The sequence below is a fragment of the Myxocyprinus asiaticus genome, chromosome 48, assembly GCF_019703515.2.
Source record: "Myxocyprinus asiaticus isolate MX2 ecotype Aquarium Trade chromosome 48, UBuf_Myxa_2, whole genome shotgun sequence".
Classification (NCBI taxonomy): Eukaryota; Metazoa; Chordata; class Actinopteri; order Cypriniformes; family Catostomidae; genus Myxocyprinus; species Myxocyprinus asiaticus.
In genome coordinates this window covers 17489388-17505147 of record NC_059391.1, presented here as the reverse complement: position 1 = coordinate 17505147, position 15760 = coordinate 17489388, and positions in this window count along the sequence as shown.

Here is a 15760-nt window from a genome sequence, read left to right as displayed (position 1 = left end):
TATGAAGGCTCTGACTTGACAGTCGTGATGTCATGTATAAAGAACCAATATGGCAGCGGTCTCAATAGTTGAAGGTTGTAAACATCAAATAGGCTTTTTGAGCAGAGATTTACTTGCATACTAGAGAGGTACGTTTCTAAGCAATCAGACTTTCGGCTGGAAGACAATACAAGAGCAAGAACCCACAGACTTACATTAAAGGAGGGACCAGAGCCATATAGGCAGTGTCAGGCAAGCTACTCAAAAAGTGTAGTTAGCTAAGCTACTAACTACTCAACAGAAAAATTAGTTAAGCTAAAAGCTACACTTCAGAAAAAGTAGCAATTTACACTACAAGCTACAAGCCAAAAGTAGCTTGCTACATTTAAGCTACTTCAATTTTATTTTCAACGTGATGCACAGAGCATACTGTCATAGACAAACACTGAAAAGACTTATTCGCAGGAAGCTTATCAAAGCCATGGTATGGTAAAGTGCATTGTAGTGCAATACAGTATACAAGTATGGTACAATATAAAATGTATGCTCATGTATAAATAAACGTACATTTATATTTATACTGTACATTCTACCTATACAAACCCATGTTTTCAATTTGCAAAACCACAATTTTCACATTTTATTTTTCATATTTATGCTACTACCTGTACAGGCCCATTTGAACATAATTTGAACATCATTCCGTGTCTAGCTGTTGTATTTCTGTATGTACTGAAAGCTTCTGTTCAGAGGCTAAATTCCGTGTGTGTGTGAGAGAGAGAGAGAGCACATATGGGCAAAAACACTCCAATATCTGATGGTATCAGATGGTAATACTATGGTACTACATGGTGATCAAATGGTATTTTGATATATGTTTACCATATTCATATACCATTGCATTGACATGTTTCTCCCAGGTAATGGTATATGTGCAAAAACATGGTACTTTTGTTATGTGTTTTTGTGTAGGCTACTAAGTGTTTTGATGCTTTTTTGGTTGGAAAATATCTTTTACCTGCAGTAGCCGTTCACAAGCTGCACACGTGTTGAACTTAAAGACGTTCTTCATCACTGGCAAACGATATGACCCATTAGCAGGTTTATTTTCCATCGATCGTAGCGTTGTATTTGTTCCCGTGTAGTAAAGTATATGATTAGTGTGTTGGCTACGCAACAAAAGATCTAGCCGTGCACACGTCAGTTTTCTGAGTCATTCAGATTGAATTGTGAACCGATACAGACCGCATTGCTTTCACATGTGAACAATTCATTGTAAAGAACCGACTCAAATGAGCGATTCGTTTGATCAATGGTGTATTTGCTAATCAAATTTAAATCTCTTTCAAATTTCAATTTACTTTATAAATGATAAGCAAGTGTAAGATATTGCATGCTGGAATCCTAGAGTGATCAGCAGGTCTGCTAAGAACAAACGACCTCTTCTGGTCAATAGTTGTAATAACATCATAAACTGAATGCAATCTTTACATAATCCCTTTTTCAAAGAAATAAAATCAATCCTCAGTCTTGTCCAACGGGCTGTATTCAACGATATAGAAGGCCGTATACGGCCCGCGGGCCGCCAGTTGCCCATCCCTGCGGCATGATGTAGCAGTGTATCTTTGGTGGTAAGTCTATCCCTCACATCCAAGGACGGATTAACCACCGGCCGATCGGGCCGTTGCCAGGGTCTCTAAACCCAAAGGGCCCCGAGCTCTAAACAAATTATTTAGGTTATTTATTTTTAGATATCTATAATAAATCCACATAAATGTCAGCTTTATGTGAAATACCATTTGTTTGGTCGAATGCGTGCTGGACTACAGCAGCGCGAGCATAGACACTAGAGTGCACGCTCAAGGAATCTGCGTCTCACAGGTGCAACGCGTTTATTTGAAGAACCATTGGCGGATTTAAGAATGGGGGGGGAGGGGGGGGAGGGTTGGTACATGAACATTTGGAAGCAAATTTGGAAGCAACATGTCGATTCCCTGTGTGATCATGTTTCCTAGCAACTCTCCAGAATGCCTTGGTAACCACCATCCTTCTAGCAACCACCCACAAACCATAGCATTATGGCACTGAGTTCTACATAGGCAAGCTCTAAATTTAGTTTTTGGTGATATTGCATTGAACAGTAGATTGATTTAAAATGAATAGCGACTTAAGTGTCTATTCGTAACTTCTGAACTACACAGTACTTTTGACTCACTCCCTAACTCACAGTCCCTGCATAAAACACAAGCTTAAGGATACCTGTCTTCTTGCAGCAGTCTCTTAAATCATGTTGCAAGTAAATGACAAAAAACGATTACATTTCTTGCCAGGTATGGCACTGCATTTTCACCCTGCTCTGAAATACTAATCATAGTGACTCAGTGATGGAGTGTTTTGTCTAGGCCAATGCTTTCATAAATCATAGGTCCTTCAAATGGTCAATAAACAATTATTTATATATATGTGGGGGAAATGCATTCATGGCAAAGTGTAGATGTATCTGTTGCTACTTGACGCTGTGTCAGTATCTCAGAAACCATGGTTGTGTCTGAGACGGTTTGCAGACTGTTTTTCTCTTCATTGTTTGCCGTATTCACTTCACCGTGGCAGACAATCAGTTATTTCAGACAAACACACCATCATTTGTTTGGCTTGCATTCTCAAGATTGGTTCCTGCTTCACAGTGGAGACAAATGATTGTGTTCTTTCTTCTGACAAGCAGTCAATACTTCATTTTGTTATGTCTCTAGGAGCTCTCCTTAGACGTTACAGTTTTTTTTTTTTTTTTTTGCCTGGTAGAGGTCTGTGGTGTTTTGATTTAGACCTAACGCATCCTGCTGGTTTTGCACCATTTAAAAAGACTGGGAATTATTTGAGGCTTAATGTCTTTGTGCCACAAGATAAACATGACCACGTTAATATTCCTATATTCCTGCGAAACGATTTTATGTGGCTCATTGCGCTTGTTGTGACAGTTTCATGGTGAAATGAACACTAGAGGCGCTACAACAACAACTTAATCCCTTTCACAAAATGTATGAGTAAAACGGCAGATTATCTGTTCATAATTACTTACTTTTCGCCCTGTTAGTGTTCCTCACAAAATGCTCTCTTATGACATCAAAAAACTTCTACTATAAAGTGCATATAAGGTGATCTGTGTAAAGCGATACAGTACATTTTAACATTTGCATTATGTTACATAATCAACAACATTTACAAGCTTGAGCATTGCACCAGGTTACGAGTCCTGAAAACCACGCTAGTCAACATGTGAGCCGAAAGTGTCATAGAAGCACCACAAAATTAAATGGTTGCTTTAGCCATTGTGTTTTTCATCTAATATTTGCTTTTTATGACACTATCGGTTAGGTTTAGGTTTAAGGTTTAGGGTAGAGAGGAAGGTTTTGTTTATTTAAAACTCGATTGAGCATTAACCTTAAAAACTGTATATGTTTGGGAGAAAATTGAACTCACTTTTAGCGCTACACAATGGAAATTTCACCTCGGAATGCCGCAAAGGAGCCAAGTAATATAATTTTGCTAAAATGTTGTTGCAGTCATGTAATGTTCATGAGATCAGGCTAATCAACACAAGTGTACACTAACTCAGGGCCGTTTCAGACCATTCTGGCACCCTAGACGAGATCCATGCTAGCGCCCCTGTTGGGGGGGTTTGTTTGGGGTGCGTATGTCTTCTAAAGTGAGATGATAGGTATGAGTGAGAAACAGATCAATATTTAAGTCCCTTTTTCTATTAATCTCCATTTGCACCTTCACTTCCACATTCTTGTTCTTTTGTTTTTTTGGTGATTCGCATTCTTTGCGCATACTGTCACCTACTGGTCTGGGTTGATTAAAGGTGTAGATTTATAGTAAAAAAAAAAAAAAGTAAAAAAAAGACTTAAAAATGTATGTTTTTCATCCACACCTATCATATCGCTTCTGAAGACATGGATTTAACCACTGCAGTCATCTGGAGTGATTACATTTATGCTGCCTTTAGGTGCTTTTTTGAGCTTTAAAGTTCTGGTCACCATTCACTTGCATTGTATGGACCTACAGAGCTGAGATAGTCTTCTAAAAAAATTTATATATTTATATATATATATATATATATATATATATATATATATATATATATATATATATATACATATTTTTTTTTTTTTTTTTTTTTTTTTTTTTTTTTGCAGAAGAAAGGAAATCATACACATCTGGGATGGCATGAGGGTGAGTAAATGATAAGAGAATTTTCATTTTTGGGTGAACTATCCCTTTAAAAAAAATTTTTTTTTTAAAGTTAGGTCAGGACAGAGGCGATGTGCTAAAGGTGGCCGCCAAATGCAAATGGAACACATACTCACCAACACCAACCCCCCCACCCCCCTGTCGACTCTTTGACACCCCCCTCTAAGTCGAAACATTGACACCCCCCACCCCCAATCCACACATTTTCTCCAGGGCCAATTTTTCTTCCAAGTCCACCCTGGATTTGAACCCTGGTCCCTTGCACGCTAAATTACCATGTACCATCACATCAATGTGTCTTACACTTAAGTGAAGAACTACTAAGATATAAAAAATTTCCCAGCTGAGCAGCCTTCTGTAACGAATTGTAATGATATGTATTATGAAAATTTCTATACAAATAACAATGACTTGACTCAACTAAAAGTCAATTTTTTCATGTCTTATTTCACATGGACTTCCGCTGATGTACCTTCAAAAATGGGTGAATGGATCTCTGCAGTCTTTCAGTATGATCACACAACCTTTAGAGCCGAGCCTGGCCTCCTTGGCATCAGAATGTGATACACTGCTCTGAGCCCCACGCTGAGGCAAGTCAATGGATTTCTGGAAGTTTCATTTCCACACTGAAGCAATTCAACCCTGTAACCACATTCAATCTCCACAGTGTGGTGTTCTCTACAGAGAGATGTAAATAGGAACACTGACATGAGTCCCCAGTGGTGATACACTAGATAATGAAATGGACCGAATGCCCTTGAAAACAGATTATGGGGAAATAAAAGAAATAATAAAAAAAAATCCTTTTGTTCCAGAAGCATTCATGAGCTTTCATTCTATATTGCTGAAGGAAAGGACGTTTGTATCTCTGTGTCAGCTCAGAGAAGCTGAATGTATTTCTGATCTTAATTGTTTTAGGAACGTAATCACAACATCAACTGAAACTTAACACGAAGGTCAAGAGAACTGAATTGTGAATCAGTTCAAGAACTAATATAGTATATTTTTATTATAATATATTTTTATATATCAAACATAGAAAAAGTGCTTAAATAGAACAGTTTGAGCATTATTTTAATCCAGGAAAATAAGGATGAGTCTGTAAGGTCTTCGTGACCTTGCTGAGAGGAATCTGGGCACTCAGCCATGACAGAAAAGTACTAGGGAGAGAGTACTCTTCAAAGCACTGAATGGCACAGACAATAGTTAAAGATTACCACAGCCAATAGTCAAAGTTATTGTATACTTTCATAATAAATTAATTTAAAGGTTATTTTTTAAAAATAGACTAACTGCCAGAATTCCACCATTAAAAAGAAGTCAGAGAGTCTGTGAAATAATGGTGGCAAACAAAGAGAGCAGAGAAGCACGCTTATTGGTTAAAATAACAGGAGGGGTGTGCTTATGAGGTAATGTGTGATAACAGAAGTGTATAAACAAGTAAGCTTTGAATGAGAGGATCAGACGATACAGCTGGCGTCTCGGCTTTGTTGTTTTGCTCAATAAAGTCTAACCTTTGACATCTGGAACCCTTGACTTCGAGAGTTTTCTTACTGAGAGAGAAAAAGAGTCTTCAATATTCCACGACACTACCTCAAGTGAACGATTCGGACAAATCAGACATCACTAGTATTACCAGTGCCGGTCCTAGCCTTTTGGGGGCCCCTGTCAGTATGTTTGTAACACTACTTATATTGTCTTTGACAGTGTGAGGGTCCCCTGGCAGATTGGGGGCCCTAAGCAACTTGCTGGAGAATAGCATAGGATTTATAGACAATTGGAAGAGTTTTTGGGGTAGACCTGACCTGCTAAAGAGAGACGGACTCCATCCCTCCAGGGAAGGTGCCGCTCTGTTCTCTAGTAATTTGGCTCATAGTCATAATAATGATAGTATTTGACTAACTGGTGCCCAGGTCAGGAAGCAGATAAACTGGTTAATCCGAACATCTTAGATCTCTTTCTACCAAAGCACTAATTTTTAATTAATTTATTACAGATCATAGTTTGGATGCGCTCCGTTTGACTGAAACCTGTCTTAAACCAGATGAATATATTAGTTTAAACGAATCTACAAACCCCCCCCCCCAGGTTATTGTTATAAACATGAGCCTCGTCTGAAGGGTCGAGGATGAGGTGTTGTTACAATTTACAGTGAAGTTTTTGGTGTTACTCAGAAGACAGGATATAAGTTTAAGTCTTTTGAACTAATAATGCTTTATATGACACCTTCAGATATAAATAAAAAATCTCTGTCATCTTTTGCCCTTGCAAAAGATGACAGAGTATATAGATCACCCGGGCCTTACTCTGGTTTCCTTGGTGAAATTGCAAATTTTCTATCAGATCTAGTAGTTAATGAAGATTCCACGTTCCAGCGTCTCATGGACAAAATTCTCAGGCCAAATACGGCATATGCCGCCACTTATCTAGATTATATCATAATTTACATTAATGATTGGCGACGGCACATGTAACATCTGAGAGCCGTCATGAGATCGCTGCAGTGGGCGGGGCTAACCTGAAGAAGTGCACAACTGGGTGGGTGGAAGTTCGGTATCTGGGGTTCCACTTGGGCCATGGGCAGGTGCGTCCCCAAATTAACAAAACCTCAGTGATCGCGGCCTGCCCAGCGCCCAAGACCAAAAAGGAGGTGAGACAGTTTCTGGGGCTGGCTGGCTACTACCGAAGGTTTGTGCCTAGTTTCTCTGATGTCACCAGCCCGCTGACTTATCCCACTCGAAAGGGGGCTCCTGATCCAATCCAGAGGACGGAGTCGTGCCAACAGGCTTGCATCTGACGGATGCATCTGAAAGAGGGCTGGGGGCAGTGTGGAGGAGCGCCCGATGCTGTACATTAGTTGTAAACTCTCGCTGAGCGAAACTAAGTACAGCACCATTGAAAAGGATTGTTTGGCGATCAAGTGGGCGATCCTCACCCTCTGCCTGCTGGGGCGGGCCTTCACCCTCTGTTCACATCACACCCCACTCCAGTGGCTCCACCGCATGAAGGATACCAATGCGTGGATCACCCGTTGGTACCTGGCACTTCAGCTGTTCAAATTTGAGGTGATTCACAGACTGGGGGTGCAGATGGCTGTGGCTGACTTTCTCTCCAAAAAAAAAAGGGGGGGGGGGGAGTTGGCAGGCCTCATGTTGTCCCGGCCTGAGTCGGGTGGTGGGGGTATGTGGTGATGGGGGCGTGGTCGTGTGTCTGTCTGCGGGAGAGAGGGAGTGGTGTGGCTCATCAAACTGGTTGACATGATTTCTAACAGCTGTTTCTCATTATAGTGATAGCGGAGAGACACTTTAAAACCACTGAACATGCCAGAAGAGTGGGAGAAGGAACAAGTGTGCAGCGTTGCCAACTGCTGACATTACGTGCCGAGTGTTTTGTGAACAAGTTTGTTTATTTTTGAGTGTGAATTATTGAACTGAGTGAAAAACCCTGAAAAGAGTGCATCTGCTACACAGAAAGAGAAGAAAAATAAAAGCGTTACCTAAAGTGTGTCACTGCTCCCTGTCTCCTCCTTCCCACACCCAAACCTGGAGTTCTGTTACAATGGCATACACAATCCTAAATTAGGATCATAACTATGGATCAGTTTACATCTTTTACATTTTTGAAAATCACTGAAAAGCAAGCACATCAGTAAGAAAACACAAATGTTTAACTATCATATCGACATTGATGGAAATTTTACATTATAAAAACATATTGTGCAAGAGATGGAAAAAAACAAAAACAACTAACCAATCAGAGTGCTCTTTACATCTTCTCTGAATTTCTTTTGTGATTAAGTATTATTGTTGGTAACATCCAAGTCAACACAGTTCTGACCAAACTGCATTTTTGTTTTCACAAATATCCGTGAAAATCATTTTCGTAGAGAGGATTGAAGGGCCTTAATCAGTGGCTGGCACTGACATTTTGTCTCTCCCATTTTCAGAAGATGTGTGTTCAGATCTAGAACAGTAGGCACCACCATGCTTATAGTCACAGACTTCTCGCCTTGTGTTATGTCAGTTGCTTTAGAAAATGTTTCAAATATTGCACTCAGCTCTTGAAGTTGGTTCCATTCACGGAGAGTAAACACCACATTTCCAAATCCGTGACCACAAACTTCTGTCAGGGTTCTGTGGTCAAGACCCATGATATCTTGCACTTGCTTGAAAGTTGAATTCAAACGGGTAGTATTCGCCACTGGTATTGACTTACCACTGCCAAAAGCTGCTTCGAAGCGGTTCTTGAAAGTAGTGCTGCTATGCAGTAGGGATATTAGCTTGGATGCTTTTGCTATTGCCAGGGATATGCATTTGTCTTCTTTCGATCCATCACCAATAACCAGCTGAAGAGAGTGAGCAAAGCATGATAGTCGCTGTCTTGACCTGGCCATGTCTACTAAGGTTTCTCGGTTGCTGTCTAAATCCTCCCACAGCTCCTCATCATCCAAGCTGTCCATCTCTTCCTCATTGTCACCTGCAGGGTCAACATATTGCTGAGGTAACTTCACTTTAAAGGCACATTTCATGTTTGCAGCATTGTCTGTTATGATGTAATCAATCATGCTTGTAATTCCATACTCTGTTATGTCATCAAAGGCCATTGCTATGTTATCACCAGTGTGGCTACTTGGGAAATGTCTACAGTCCAAAAGGAGGGAGTCCAGCTTGTAAACATTATCAGCGGCATAGCAAACATGTGCTGTAATCCAAGGAAGGAACGCAAAGTGCGGTCTGACCATTTATCTACAGTTACTGAGATGGAGCTTTGTTTCTTCAAGGTTTCACAAATATGCATCTTAACCTTTCGAACTAAATCTGGAATACATTTCTCAGAAATTGTTGCTCTTGAAATGGGAATGTACTTGCTATCTAGTGTGTGAAGAAAATGTCAAAAGTGTTCATTCTCAGTTATAGACAATGGCATAGTACAGCCAATAATCAAGTCAGTGATTATCGTTTGACTGATAGGAGGCAGCACGTGAGGCTAGGAAAACATGTCTCTGACTCCTGGACCATCAGCACTGGTTCCCCTCAAGGCTGTGTTCTTTCCCCTCTACTTTTCTTCCTGTACACTAACAGCTGCACCTCCAGTCACCAGTCTGTCAAGCTCCTGAAGTTTGCAGATGACACCACCCTCATTGGGCTCATCTTTGATGGGGATGAGTCTGCCTACAGGCAGGAGATTGATCATCTGGTGACCTGGTGCAGTCAGAACAACTTGGAGCTCAGTGCTGTGAAGACAGTGGAGATGGTCGTAGATTTCAGGAAGAACCCAGGCCCACCCACCCCCATCATCCTGTGTGACTCTCCAGTTGACACTGTGGAGTCCTTCCGCTTTCTGGGAACCATCACCTCCCAGGACCTCAAGTGGGAGCTGAACATCAGTTCTCTAATTAAAAAAGCACAGCAGAGGATGTACTTCCTGCGGCAGCTGTCTACACCTCCATCATTGAGTCCATCCTCACCTCCTCCATCACTATATAGCAGTACACTGCTGCCACTGCCAAGGACAAAAGCAGAGTGCAGCATGTCATTCGTTCTGCTGAGAAGGTGATTGGCTGCAATCTGCCATCTCTCCAGGACCTGTATGCCTCCAGGACCCTGAGGCGGGCAGAAAAGATTGTGGCTGACCCCTCCCACCCAGGACACAATCTCTTTGAGACACTCCCTTCAATTTGAGAATTGTACCTTTTTTCAACTCTCTCTCTCTCGCTCGCTCACACGCTCTATCTCTCTCTCACACGCATACACACACACACACACACACACTGAACAATGAGAAGGAGAGAAAAATAGAGAGCGTGAGAGCCACTGACAGTGCGGGAAAACTGCTGCATTTTAAATGAAGTACAGTATTGATGTAACATTTCCAAACCCTCTGTTTTACCCCATGTTAAACTGCTAAGGACCACCACAAACAAAATATTATACACCTGGCAAAGCATCATGTGTCATTCTTATGTAGTTTAAGTTTTATGCATGCACAGAAGACATAAACTTAAAGATATTCAACGTAATGTAAACGTAATTAAACGTATTTTAATGTTAAAATAGCTGAAGCGTTCTTACCTTTCTTTGTGCTTTCACTCCACATGTCGATGAAAATTGGACATTGTTCCCTTTGTTTCAGTAACTGATGCACTGCAGAATTTGCACATTGCAGTTATTTCTTCTTTAGAGTTTTACTGTAGATTAAATCTTTGTGGCTGAAATATGCGAAGTGCATAATAGAAGATGTAGCAGACATTTTTTTTTTTAATGAGACCGAATTCCAGGCGGCTTCAGATAACCTCCTAACCACATCCTCCACAGTTTTAAGCGTTATAAATAAAAATGTTATATCCTTTCTTATATGCTAAAATGAGAACTTTCCTGATCCATGAGTTATAAAAAAATAATACATAATTTATATGTTAAAAATATATTTAATTAAATTTTTTGGATTATTTATCTTCTTTATCTTATTTATGTATACATTTTGGACAGTTTATACATATTTTTTTAATTTTTTTATAATTTTAATTTATTTTATTTGTTTATTTTTTCCTTCACCTGTACTTGTCTTTATGATTGTATTCATACATTGTTTGATCTTATTGAACATTTATATAGAAAAAACTCCACAGTTTTACCACCCTTTGTGGACTTTTCAGACGGTCCCTTACCACACCCTACACAGTATTAGCACGTTTTAGCACAATGTGTGGACTTTTCAGACGATCCCTTACCCACCATAGGCAAATTTTCCAACTTATATCAATGTTAAATCGGCGATCTGGAACGATTTCACCGTGACACCAGCTGATCAGCTTAAATACGGGACAAATCGCGTCCCGTACTGATTCGGATGGCAACCCTAACTACAACACTGCTTGGATTTAGGATGGACCCCACCGAACCTCACCGAAATGACCTGCAGGTTGAACTAAGATGCACCTGCATCACCTCGGTCTATTGATGGACTACACTCTTGAAATGGAATACATAGACTATCATTTAATTGCCAACAAAAGCCTTCATCAGCCAACTAACAAAGGACAGTGCATCTATGTAAACTTCTGCAGTTAATCCAAGATGAACTTAAAAGACATTATTCATTAATCTTAAAGTAAAAAAAAAAACAACAACAAAAAAACAGGACTTTAACATTTACTTAGTTTAATAATTTTAAACCATGACTTGCACTATACATAATTAAGTATTAATTTATGATGTTAGCCAGAGGGGAACTGGCACCCACAGTGAGCCTGGTTTCTCCAAAGGTTATTTTTCTCCATTAACCAACATCTTATGGAGTTTTGTCTTTTGTGTTCCTTCGGCTTGCTCACTGGGGTTCTAAATACAATTATGATTTAATTATTTAATTTCTATACACAATTTACAATGATATTTAATCAAACTACACAATGATCACTCTAAGTCTTTAAAGATATTACAGTTTAACACAGTTTTTTTTTTTTTTTTAATGCATGACTTCCTGTAAAGCTGCTTTGAAATGTGTGTTGTGAAAAGCGCTATACAAATAAAAATTACTTGACTTAGTTTGCCAGTGGGGAGGACCGGTACTGAGTATTACTCCGCAGTTTTTAACCAACTAAATATTTTAAACATTTTAGAGTTTTATGATTTTATTAATTTCCATGAAATCAATAAATACCCTGATATTTCCAGGTTTTTTATGAGTGTGGGAACTCTGTTTATCACTACCTTGGCTAAGGAACACTTTGGCCAATGCAGTGACAAAGTTCCCTTCATCCTCTTGCTAAATTCTTTAAGGTATGATACTTGCACCCGCAATGAGGAAAAAAGACAGCATTTGTTCCCTGTAAACAGACATGTCTCCTAAGAGGATGACTGTAGCTTGCTGAAAGTCTAACAGAAGAGTTGCTAGGACAAAACTCTGGCTGTGTATCAACCAGGTGCATTAAAAGTGCCAGAAAACAGCTCACTTTTCTAGTCTCAGCTTTTTTGTCACTTGATCTTCAACGACTTACTCAGCAATGTTCCCTCACAGATGAGAAGGAATCACAAAAACAGAAACCCAGTTATCGACTCCACCACGCAGCCACTGAAACAGAAATACAACATGATATGCAAGGGTGAAAATGACTGTGTAAGGTGACAAGTAAAGTACAGATTCCATCACCTTTTCAGTTGTCAGGCCTTCCCATTACTGTAAAAAATTGTTAGAACTTATGTACTTAAAAGTATACCATGGTTCTACAATAATGCATGCTCAGATAACATGGTAATGCCATGGTACTTCAAATGTTCTTGTGTAATCTTTTAATACTCTTTCGGTTGGAAAATGTAGGCTGTTTATTTGCAGTAGGCCTACAGAATCCATCAGCTGCAGGTGCTGAACTTATAAAGACCTCATCGCTGGCAAACAATTTGGATTTGCCAGTTTTGCTGACTGTACACTGTAAGTAAATATTTTACTTCATCCACCTTTTTGTTACCTGTGTTCTAAAATGTCCTGTTTCTGTTGTACCATGCAAGAAACCTCTCCAAACAATTCAGTCTGTGAATGAACTGTCCAAATGATTCAGAGTCGGACTGAATCGCAGATATATTCAGGCCATTTTGCTAAGCCGTTGGAATGATTCATTTAAAAAAAACAAAAAAACAAACGGACTCAAAAGAGTGAATAATTTGAGAATCCGGTATCTCTACATCTGATTCAAAAGAGCTGGTGGAAAATATCGGATGCACGACTTGAACTCTGAAATATTCTCCACACTATTTTGAAAAAGAAGCAAAATTTAAGGTTCCTTCACAGTTTGAAGGAGATCCCATATTAATTTATTATGGTTTTAAAACAGTTGGTACATTATTACCACCATCTATTTCTTAGTTTACGCCACGTCATTTGCATTGTAGGCTAATGGTGTTTTACCATTTATTATACTTAATTATTTAGCAAGGCCTATCATATCAATGTTGCCTTTTTGCGGAGGCCTGACAAGTCTACTCTCTATTTATATACAAGGTGCCGTTTTCACTGTTATGGTCGCAGGCTACTACTTTATCACTGTATAAACTAGCACCTTTACTATTAATATTCCTTGTCATTTTCACTGAGCTGGTCTGTGCTTCATTGCATTTTTACATTAATGTTATTTAATAATACAGTATATTGTTATTTGCACTTCTGGTTAAATGCTAATTCTATTTCTTTGTCTCTGTACTCTGCACAATGACAATAAAGTTTTTATCTATTTTGTTGTAAACAATGGTTACTGATGGTAATTCTTATATATTTCGAAGTGAATTCCTAACAGCCTGACTGATGATTTCTTGGACAAGTGTAATCTGTTTGCAAATAACTTTAAAGGTTCATACATGTGTGACTTGAAACTGACTGCAGATAGACACCTTAGAAAACCTCTAGAACTCAAATGGGGCCTAAATGTAGTGTTATGAATTATGATTGTCACAGCCTGTTTGATACTTCTGTTTATTAGGACATTCCCTTTTCAAATATAACTTTCCATAAAGACCTCCAGGTTGTCTGGTTCAAGTCTCAAATTCAAGGTCAGCTGAGTGCATATTTTCAGACTCTGCAATCACAGTACAAATCAGAGAGACAGGTTCTGAACTTTTATTCGTTTATATAAAAAAGCCCTGATCTGTAAAAAGACTGAGTAGAATCTAAATGAGCGATTGGATTTTTGAGGAACTCTCTAACCTCAGATATATATTTTTTTAGTGTAGCACTCATATGTCTTTCTCTGTCTCTTTCCCTTCCATTCATACTGTCCTTCGCATTAGTGGCACTGATAAGCTCCAAAAAAAATTTTTTTTTTTTTTTTCAGTTTGTTATGCAGATCTGACTGTTTTAGCTCTGTTTAATATAGCTACAAATTCCAAACAACACAAAGTTGTTTATCTTCATTAAAGAGGTCAATGAAGGGAAATAACTCTGTCAAAACTGATTTAGTGCACTGCATTTCATTTTAGCACAGCCACAATGGTAAAACAGAGAAGCTGCAAGATAGGGAGACCGGGCAGTGTTAACACACTTTGTTTCAACGTCTGTAACTCTGGGATTTTTTTTGCACAAACGTTATCATATTCTCATACAGTATTTTAGAAAGTAGTTTAGAAAGCTACTACTTATCCTTAAACTACATAAATTATAGTAACAGTCCACCAAAAAATGAAAATGTTCTCATCATTTACTCACCCTCATGTCAGCCCAGATATATATAACTTTCTTTTATAGAATATCTATAATATAGAATATCTTTGTAGAACATCTCAGCAATGTAGGTCCATACAGTGCAAGCAAATGGTGACCAAAACTTTAAAGCTCCAAAATGCACATAAATGCAGCATAAAAGTAATCCATAGGACTCCAGTGTTTTAGTCCATGTCTTCTGAAGCGATCCAGATGCGGTGTAATCAAGCTTGAAATCCTGATAACCAAGGAGACTGCTGATGTCAAGATTTATAGTTAAAAAGGAGTTCTATTTTTGGTCTGTTCTCACCCAAAATTGATTGGATCATTTAGGATGACATTGATTAAACCACTGGAGTAGTATGGATTACTTTTATGCTGCCTTTATGTACTTTTTGGAGCTTCAAAGTTTTGGTAACCATTTACTTGCATTGTATGAACCTACAGAGCTGAGATATTCTTCTAAAAATCTTAATTTGTGTTCTGCTGAAGAAAGAAAGTCATACACATACACATACACATGGCATGAGGGTGAGTATATGATGAGAGAATTTTCATTTTTGGGTGAACTGTTCCTTTAAAATGAGAACGTTATCCTAAAATATAATTCTCGGTCATCTCAAATAGACAGTTTATTGAAAATGTGTTTTAGTGACCAGAATTGAATGACTGAAATAAAAGATTGTTTCTTTTTTGGACTTGTATCATGTTGTTTTTGGTCTGTTGATGTGTATGTGAGTTTTTGCTTGCTTGTATAAACCCATCCATCCTCTCCTTGAGGGCTAAGAGTACTGCAATGATCCATGCCGGCTTGTTGATGTGTGGCACAAAATAAATATGGAATGATGATGTATAGGCAGCCATTAATCTGCAACAGTTGAGGGAAGCATTGCCCTCCGGATGACGGGGGCAGCACATGAGGCCCCTAGATCCATAACGTTTCTTTATGCAGAATAATTCTTTAGACGATTTGTCACAATTCTTTAGATCTACATGAAGATTTGCATTACAGCAAGAAAGGGAACTGCCCTTTGCAGCTCAAATACTGGCCAGAAACTGACGAAATAGATCATACAGTATGTCTACTGTATACGTTTCCCTCCTTGAATATGATAAATAATGTGTTTGTCTAGCACTTTTGTCCTTATTAAAGGCTTGAACATAAAGCTAGATTTTTAAAAAAAAATGTAAAACACAAAAATGGTTTTTAGGATGTTGTTATGCAGTTGGTAGGGTGGTCTGGTAGCTGCTAGGTGGTTGCTTACTAGCCCAAGTCAAAAGAGCCCACCCCCAGGTCTATGATATTCTAATCCTTCAATGTAAGTCTATGGGATTGTTTGGCTGT